This window comes from Nilaparvata lugens, chromosome X (assembly GCF_014356525.2).
Source record: "Nilaparvata lugens isolate BPH chromosome X, ASM1435652v1, whole genome shotgun sequence".
NCBI classification, from domain to species: Eukaryota; Metazoa; Arthropoda; class Insecta; order Hemiptera; family Delphacidae; genus Nilaparvata; species Nilaparvata lugens.
This window is the reverse complement of record NC_052518.1, coordinates 101,634,982-101,644,429: the sequence shown is the minus strand read 5'-3', so window position 1 is coordinate 101,644,429 and position 9,448 is coordinate 101,634,982. Positions and strand designations below refer to the sequence as shown.

The window sequence follows — 9,448 nt, the reverse complement described above, 5'->3', positions numbered from 1 at the left end:
ACTAGTTGCGTTTGTGTAGAAAAGTTTAATAAGAGTGCCAGTTATTTCTATAATAATTAAACAATTCAAGTAGCCGTATATAAATATACTTTATTATGAGATTTCTTATGATATCAACTCGTATAGCAGATGAGCAGCCCTTGAATTCGTAATACAGAGTGATCAAGATGCTCCTCCGCAGTGAACTATAAACTAAAAAAACACTCAATCACTCAAAAACAAGTATTTATAACAATAGCAAGGTTTTAATTTATTGAATTTACGTGTTCATTCATTGCTGTAGAGGGGGGGGAAGTGGGAGTAACTTTTCGAACAGGTTTCTAAACAGAACACAATCTTCAGCTAAAACATAACGCAGGTACTGCGGAGAGACTTTTTGATTGCCCGGTATTTTCTATGTTGTGGTGGATAATTGAATAAAAACGACTTGATATCGTCCAAACTAAATTTATTGAAATACAGAACAAGTTTCAGTTTTTGATATTAGTGACCGGTTGTTAATTAGTTTATTAGTTCGGTTGTTAATATAGTGAAGGATGGTGTAACATCATTATAATGGTCTGCTGCATTTCTGAAACATAAAAAAACAACATATTATTCTCGATGTTGGCTATTCACCATGAGCTGCTCTCTCTCTCTCTCTCTCTCACACACACACACACACAAACACACACACACACACACACACAACCTCTCTCACTCTCTTTAAGCCTGGTTTTCGTTAGTAGAGTTAGATTTTCACTTAAGGATGTTCAGTTCGGTACACTTTTTTATATTTAAATTGGATAATCTTTTTCAATATAATTGTTAAGATCATTATAAGAGTGAGAAAAAGTGGCAACTGAAATTTCTAAGTGGTCTAATAAGCGAGTTATGGGTCGTTGAAGTGCTAACTCTGTTTTCTTTCCAGATCATGAACGGCTTCGACTATATTAACAGAACTTCTCTTGAAAATTAAAAAAATGTATCTTTCCAAACAAAAATATTTTATTCCCCATATCGTTCATAAATAAAAAATAACATTTTTTGTAAATTCGATAACTTGTTTATTTTGGAATAAATCGCGAAAAACGCATATTAGAACAAAGCCAATGATATGCTGAATGTATTAAAAAAACTCCAATGGAAAATTCGAAACCGTTTATGATTTGGAAAAATAACGGATTTTAACAGTTCAACAACCCATAACTCGCTTATTAGACCACTTAAAAATTTCAGTTTCCAGGTTTTCTCACTCTTATAATGATCTTAACAATTATATTGAAAAAGATTAAACAATTTAATTTAAAAAAGTGTACCAAACAGCCTTAATCCTAAGGGGGCTAAACGATGTTGATTTGTAGCTCGGGCAGTACGATTTTTAGTGACATTAGTGATAGATTTCCCTGGGCAAGTACTAATACTATCTTGTGAACTCTCCGTGGCGCTTCTCCCTCTACTCTACCACTACTATGCTAATGAATACAGTCTCGAGCTAGTAGAGTCGTGCCGAGACTATCATTGGCATTTTAAGGTTAGTTCTGTTCACTAGACAACACACTTTACCTACTATTCTCAATTGTAGTGAAAAAAGTTACTCGACCAAGTACTCGTTTAAGTAGAGTAGAGTAGCCTACTCCTTTAAGTAGAGTAGAGTTAGCTCGGTATGTTTTTGAAGGGACGGATTCAAAGATCCAAAGGTTCAAAGAACCAAAGAGCCTCACACGTCAACCGAAGCTTATTGCGTGCACTCGGTAGAGTTAGTATGCCAGTTACTCGACCACTAACTCTACTAGTGAAACCCAGGCTTTATCGGTGCTGCTATTGTTATTCATTTATGAAGACAACAGGTAACCCCATTTTGTCTCCTCCACAAGTACATTAGGCAATTAAATTCAAACAAATAGAAGAAAATACATAAAAATACAGTATTAGGAAGTGTAACAGCCAGAAAATAGGTTGAATGAATGGTTGGAGAAGAATAAAATAATGAATGAGGAACAGTCGTGTTCTAGAAAATGATAGACTACAGTATTGATAACATAATTATTACAATTACAGCTGTTGTTTTAGGAGTAAGTTTAAATTTCTATTCAAGTTTAAACATTTTTAATTATTAATACAGTATTTTTCAGTTATCAGTGGTGATTTAGTGAAGTATTCTTATTCAATTTAGTTTTCAACTTTTTTAAATTCCTAGTTTATAAATATTTTGGACTCAAAATTGGTCAAAAATCATGAAGTGTAAACATAACCTATTTTTGGACAATTTCTATTTAAATTTGGGAAAGGAACAGTTTTGGGCTTTAAGCCTGTTGTTCCTTCCCCAATCATTCATAGTTGAGAATGATATTGTATTTAACAATGTATAAATAAATAAATATTCATTTCATACAACATCATCAATTTATTTAAAACTGAATGGAAGGGAAGTGAAGTATATTGTTTGTATGTTGCCTTTAAGGCCACTTTCGATAAAGTAGTTTGTAATGCTTCAATTTACAAGTTGTTTCAGATTGGATTATCTAGTAAATTTGTAAACAAATGTCGAGAGATTATATGAAAATACACTGGCGTTTGTTTGGTGTAACAATGGTCGGAATAAGAATAATATATGACATGATTAAGAACTGAAAAACTGAAGTGAACACCTACAAGACTTAACCTAATTCAGACTATGTGTAGCCTTATCTAAATTTGATTGATTGATTGAGTACTTTATTTATGTAGATTACAATATATACTGGCTTATACACTTATATACAATAGATACAATACAGCAAAATACAGTATTAGGAAGTGTAACAGCCAGAAAATAGGTTGAATGAATGGTTGGAGAAGAATAAAATAATGAATGAGGAACAGTCGTGTTCTAGAAAATGATATCCTACAGTATTGATAACATAATTATTACAATTACAGCTGTTGTTTTAGGAGTAAGTTTAAATTTCTATTCAAGTTTAAACATTTTTAATTATTAATACAGTATTTTTCAGTTATCAGTGGTGATTTAGTGAAGTATTCTTATTCAATTTAGTTTTCAACTTTTCTAAATTCCTAGTTTATAAATATTTTGGACTCAAAATTGTTTAATAATCATGAAGTGTAAACATAACCTATTTTTGGACAATTTCTATTTAAATTTGGGAAAGGAACAGTTTTGGGCTTTAAGCCTGTTGTTCCTCCCTCAATCATTCATAGTTGACAATGATATTGTATTTAACAATGTATAAATAAATAAATATTCATTTCATACAGCATCATCAATTTATTTAAAACTGAATGGAAGGGAAGTGAAGTATATTGTTTGTATGTTGACTTTAAGGCCACTTTCGATAAAGTAGTTTGTAATGCTTCAATTTACAAGTTGTTTTAGATTGGATTATCTAGTAATTTGTAAACAAATGTCGAGAGATTATATGAAAATACACTGGCGTTTGTTTGGTGTAACAATGGTCGGAATAAGAATAATATATGACATGATTAAGAACTGAAAAACTGAAGTGAAAATCTACAAGACTTAACCTAATTCGGACTATGTGTAGCCTTATCTAAATTTGGGAGAGGAATAGCACAAGGTTACCTTATTTTTTCTCTCCCTATAATTTTTGATGATGTAGGCGAACTTGTTGTGTGAATCAATAATAAAGAATGATGGGCTGAGTAATGAATGCATTCAATGCCGTAAACAGAACGGATTAAAACAAGGCTGCTCTTTGTGCCCGATTTTGTTCACCCTGTCAATTGATAAAATTGTTGATAGTATGGAAGGAGGAATATGGGTGGATGAATTGAATATTACAGGAAAAAGGACTAATTAGCGGTTGAATTGTTTCTGATCGCATCCACGCCGAAAGCATTGCAAAAAATGATAGTATGCTCGAAGCAGACTTGGGGACTTACAATAGTTAATACAGACAAAACTAAGATACTGGTGATGCAAAGAGAAGGGAAATCAGCCCGACATGAGAGGTGGTACTGGGGAGAACATGGAAGTGGTGAAATTGTACAAATATTGAGGCGTAACCAGCGACCACATAGCACAAAAAATAGAGCAATGGTATTTCTACAGCATGAAGCCAAGTCGGCCATCATATAATAAATGCCACAGGTAATAATGCTTATATAAAAGAAAGGATTCAAGCAGCTAATAGGGCCTACTATGCCAATGTTAGATTATTTAAAAAGTAAGTTGGTCGGCAGGAGCACCAAGATAACAATATATAAAACATTGGTGTGTCCAGTGGCAACATATGCGGCAGAAACTTGGGTCATGAATATGGCTGACGAAAATGCGTTAAAAATCTTTGAAGATCCATACTAAGAAGAATTTACGGTCCCGTTCAGGTTAATGAGCAGCAATGGCGAATAAGAAAAAATGAGGAAGCATTAATAAAAGGAGAAAATATAGTACGCTTCATTAAAGCCCAAAGAATAAGGTGGTTGGGGCATGTGATGAGGATCAGTGAGGCTAGAATGCCGAAAAGCAAGTTGCACAGCAGAAGAAAGAAAGGTAGGCCAAGGAACAGGTGGGTGGACCAAGTGATGGATGACCTGAGAAAGATGGGGGTGAGAGGATGGAAGGAAAGAGCCATGAACAGGGAAGAATGGAGGTGTGTTGTGAAGGAGGCCAGAGCTCACCTAGGGCTGTAGCGCCGGATAAAGAAAGAAAGATTATCCTAATAAAGTGCTTCTGTAATTTTTGTAGTGGACTGAAATGTACTTCCGCTGCTCCACCCAGCATACAATGCCATATTCTAATTTAGAATTTATTAGAGCAAAATATACGGTGCGGAGGATTTTTGTGTTACACAGGTCTCTTAAGTGATAAAATAGGTCTCTATTAATATTTTTCTGCAAGGTTTCTATGTGGGTGTTCCATTTAAAAGATGAATTAATAAAGATTCCAAGATATTTAATGACATCTACTTGTTCTATTGGTGGACATTGGCATGGAAAATCATATCTACAACTTTTTAAATGAAAAATTATTGGTTGAGGTAGAATTTTAGGTGTACGTAGAGAGAATTGATGAATTTTAGTTTTTTCAACATTTATTGCCAATCTATTTCTGAGATACCAGTTCTGGAGGAGCTTACAATCCTCATTTATTTTGCTGAACAAAACCTTCCATGAATTGCCTGAACTAACTAGTACCGTATCATCTGCATAGCAAAAAATTGTCCCATTCAATTTAGCATCACACAGATCATTCACAAAGATAATAAATAGTAAGGCTGAGAGCACTGAGCCCTGTGGTAATCCTGTGTTAACTGTTAGAAAAGGGCTATGTGTATTATTTACTTTCGTACATTGGGTTCTATCCTTTAAAAACGAACTAAACCACAGCAACGCTACAACGTTATAGAGAGAGAGAGAGTGAGAGAGAGGGAGTCAGCAGTGGCAAAGTTTGATTGAATATGTGTGGATTGTTTTGTGGACCAAAATGAAATGAACATGGAGAGTAATTGGGTAATGTTTGATGTGGTGGTGAGAGCTCTTGTGAGTTATTATATTTTAATTTTAAGTTTTTGCAATGTATTGTATATGAACATCTTTATATTTTTCACATTTGTAAAGTTTGTTTAATGATTTTGGCAATAAATATTTCTTTCTTTCTTTCTTATGTATGGTGGGCATATGTGTGGATATAATCAATTTGAAGAAGTAGAACGGTTACATAGAGCCTTTACCCTTAGTTACTATCGTGGTTAAAACTTACACTAACACTATCTGACGTCTATCAGACGCCTTTTCTTCTGGCTTTGATTTTGACCTTTATATATTGTTTTACAATATTGGGTTGCACATAGCACCTTTTTTGACCTTTAACTTAGATACTTTAGACCATGAAAAACACCTCTTTGTTTCTCATTTTTGATTTTCAAAATATCATTACACTTTTTTGACAAGTATTTTTTGTATGACTACTAAGCATAGTAGTTCAACTAAAAATTATCAATATACTCGTACATCAATTTATGAATATTCATATTTATGGAATCCCTGCCACTGCGGCCTTCAATAAATTATTGTTTTTTCTTCTTTATTTATTCTATTAATCAATCAATGTATTAAGTATACTTATTCCTACATACTCATTCAGAATGATTGAATAAATAAATAAATAAATAAATATACATCAGCACAATGTATTATCTATCTTATAATCAGAATATTAATAATACATCTACAATATAAGTGTATTCTCTATTATTTACTTCTATGAGCAGATTAAGCTTATTATGTATCAAGTGGAACTCCCCCCTACACACAGATGGATAGTCTAGTAGGGGGATTCCAAAATATGTTGTATATTGTATTTCTTATTCGTGTACAGTATTATGTTTTTTTGGAAATAAACTGAATTGAATTGAATTCATGAGTTCAATTTTATATCTTCAAGGGGTTTTCATAGTAACTACATAATTTTACTATTCTTTTTTTCATTTCAAAACAACCAAAGAAGCTGAATTTACATGGGCTATAAAAACTAATGTAAATACTATCGTGACGTCTCTCAGAAGTAATTTGTCTTTCCATATTCCTTACTACTTCAGGAGTTACTGTTACATGCTATTTCCACCTCCAAAGTTCTTCATCTCCTCCAAGGATCTCACTCAGCATAATTATGCTCTACTGACTCTTCACTTCATATCGTTTGTCGACAATAGACACTCGTTGTCTGCCGTGAGGATTAGTCCCAGAAGCTGAAGGATTCTCAATAAAAGATGAATTCGGTTGGTGATCCATTGTGCAAAACACTGTTGTAATAAAATGTAACGTCAACACTATCCTACGTCTTAGCCCAATCAAATAGTACATCGGACCAAACAAAAATTAAGGTAATTTATTTTTCGCCCCACTTGGATGTAATGAGCTGGTTTACGTGCGTCATATGGAGGCCGAAAGTGATTGTTTTCTGACCAGGCCGGTAAAATTTTTTACGGCCCTAGGGCTGTAAAATAACCTTGAAGTCAGCTGATTCTGATTTGATGTGAACGTGTTTACAAAATAGTTTATGAAACGGAATCAGTTTATGCATTTAGAATTGAATAAAGTTTTTGCAATAAGATACTATCATTTTATTTGGATGAATGAAATACAAATAATGGGATATTATAAACTATTCAAATTCAATATTCAGAGTATAATAGGATCTAACCTCAAACCTCCTAGTACAGCGTTTATCATGGAACATGGTGGATAAACAGAATCATTTTATGCTTTTAGAATTCAATAAAGTATTCTGTAATAATATACTATCATTTTATTTGGATGAATAAAATACAGATAAGATATATATTATAAACTATTCAAATAATTCTATTTTCAGAGTAGAATAGAACTTCTAACCTAAACTTCCGTTGACATTCAGATTGGCCAAATTTCAAGTGTGCTAAAACAGCTGATCAAAAACTTTTCATTCTTTGTGTTTATCATTCAATAATCAAAATATTTATAATATATCATCTTATTGTCATTTGGAAGAATAAAAAGTATAAACTCAACCTCTTACATAATTGAACATAATATTTTAGGTTATTTAGACAAATCAGAATAAATAAAAATACTTGGACAATTTCTTGATATTCAGATTACCTCAGATTTGCTAGAGCTATGACTTCCACTTTTGCTTTCGGAAGTGCTTATAATAGACAATTATTCTCATATATATATTGTTTATTTTCCTGTGTGGCGAAAAATAACGTTCTCACCATGGGCAAAAATGTTTTTCCGGCTCTCAATCTTTTCTAGTCCTCGGCCTACGGCCTCGACTTGAAAACCGATTTCGAGCCAGAAAAGTCCCATTTTCGGCCCTAGGTGCGAAATATACTATTATTGTTTTAATCGGTCCATTTGGTTACTAGTAATCTATGGTTTCCCACCAAAATATCTGAAGGCATAACTTTTGGCAGCCTGAAAACCACGAGATTTTCGTACTTTTTTAAGTTTTTTCACGATATCTCCAAAACCAACTGTTCAATCAATATATTTAGTGATTTTTCGCAAAGTTGAAAAAAATTACCAATTTTCGACGACCTATAACTCGCTTTCTATTGGAGATAGGAAAACATTTAGGGTATGAAAATTGTAGAGAATTTAATGATCTTCAAAAAAGTATAGAACAAAAATATTGATTGAACAGTTGGTTTTGGAGATATCGTGGAAAAAATTAAAAAAGTATGAAATTCTCGTGGTTTTCAGGCTGCCAAAAGTTATGCCTTCAGAAATTTTGGTGGGAAACCATAGATTACACTACTAGTACCCAAATGGACCGATTAAAACAATAAAATCAATTACCTTAATTTTTGTTTGGTCGGGGCTCATTATGATGACTATTTGACTGGGCTATCTGATAGGCACTCTAAATAAAAACTCAAGCAAACACTTGTGGCGTCTATACGTATAGACGTATTTCTGGCCAACTGCCAGCTACTGGGCCAGACCGGTGTCTGTAATGATGAGAATGTGGAGGAAACAATGGACACTTTTCTTGTGGCGTCTCATAGACGCTGGATAGTAGTTAGGGGTTTATCAAGAAATTATTTTCTACACCCAGTTATATTATGTACGTGGAAATCGTATAATTTACACCATTATCTAATCGAGCTGCATTACAGTTAAAACCCTCTCCTTGAACCAAACAGGCCACGAAAACTTGCGCAAAAAATGGTTTGAACAGAAAGTGGGATGATTAGGGTTGCCACCTGTACTATATAATAAAGTATTGTACTTTATTTGGAGATCTTGTACTTTATACTTTGTAAGCAAGATAAAGTACGCAAAAATACTTTATTTTGCTCAATAAAGTTCTATATAATAAAGTACGAGGAAATTAAAACATTTCAGGTTAGTAGAGTGGCGGAGACTGTTAGAGTCGAAACCGGTCGTTCTTTTAAATATATTAAATATTTCATATAAATAAAGGGTTCTTCATGTTTTTAATAAATCATTTAAAATTGTATTTTGAGAAGTACACTAATCTTTGGCCAGAGTGCAATTTTTGCATTAAATTTCTTAATCTTGTGTACCTAGAATTATTTTGCAATAGCCTAGAGTTGATTAAATTGTTGAAGAGTAACAATATTATGCATTTTTTCAAGGAGTATAACTTACGTTTTGAATTTAGAAGACCAACTCTAAAACATTTTGGATTAAATAAAATAAATTATGTTTTTTTCATGATACTATATTAAACAATTCTTCTGTATGAGCGTGTGATTTGTAACAAATGAAATTAATTTATCTTTTTAATTATTTATGATTATTTTCGTCATACCAGTATGTAATCAATAACTTTCCAGCTATTATGTTCTTATTTGGAGGAATCGAATTATTCTATCAATAATAATTATAATGTATGCTAATAGTAATCAGCGATATTCATGTCAATAATGTGTATTCTTATGAGTATATCGGAATGCCACAGAATGCTGACTTTTTGAATATAAAGGTAAAAATGACA

At 32.7% G+C, this 9,448-nt stretch overlaps 1 protein-coding gene across 2 annotated transcripts in view; it reads right to left on the bottom strand.

Moving 5' to 3' along the window:
* Positions 1–431: 431 nt before the first annotated feature.
* Positions 432–9,448, bottom strand: part of LOC111048729 — a 22,201-nt gene continuing 13,184 nt past the window's right edge. The window contains exon 2 of one of the 2 annotated variants that reach the window (XM_039442851.1): positions 432–571. The gene's annotated coding sequence lies outside the window, so the exon portion shown is untranslated. The remainder of the gene's footprint in view (positions 572–9,448) is intronic. The other variant, XM_039442852.1, reaches the window with a different exon arrangement.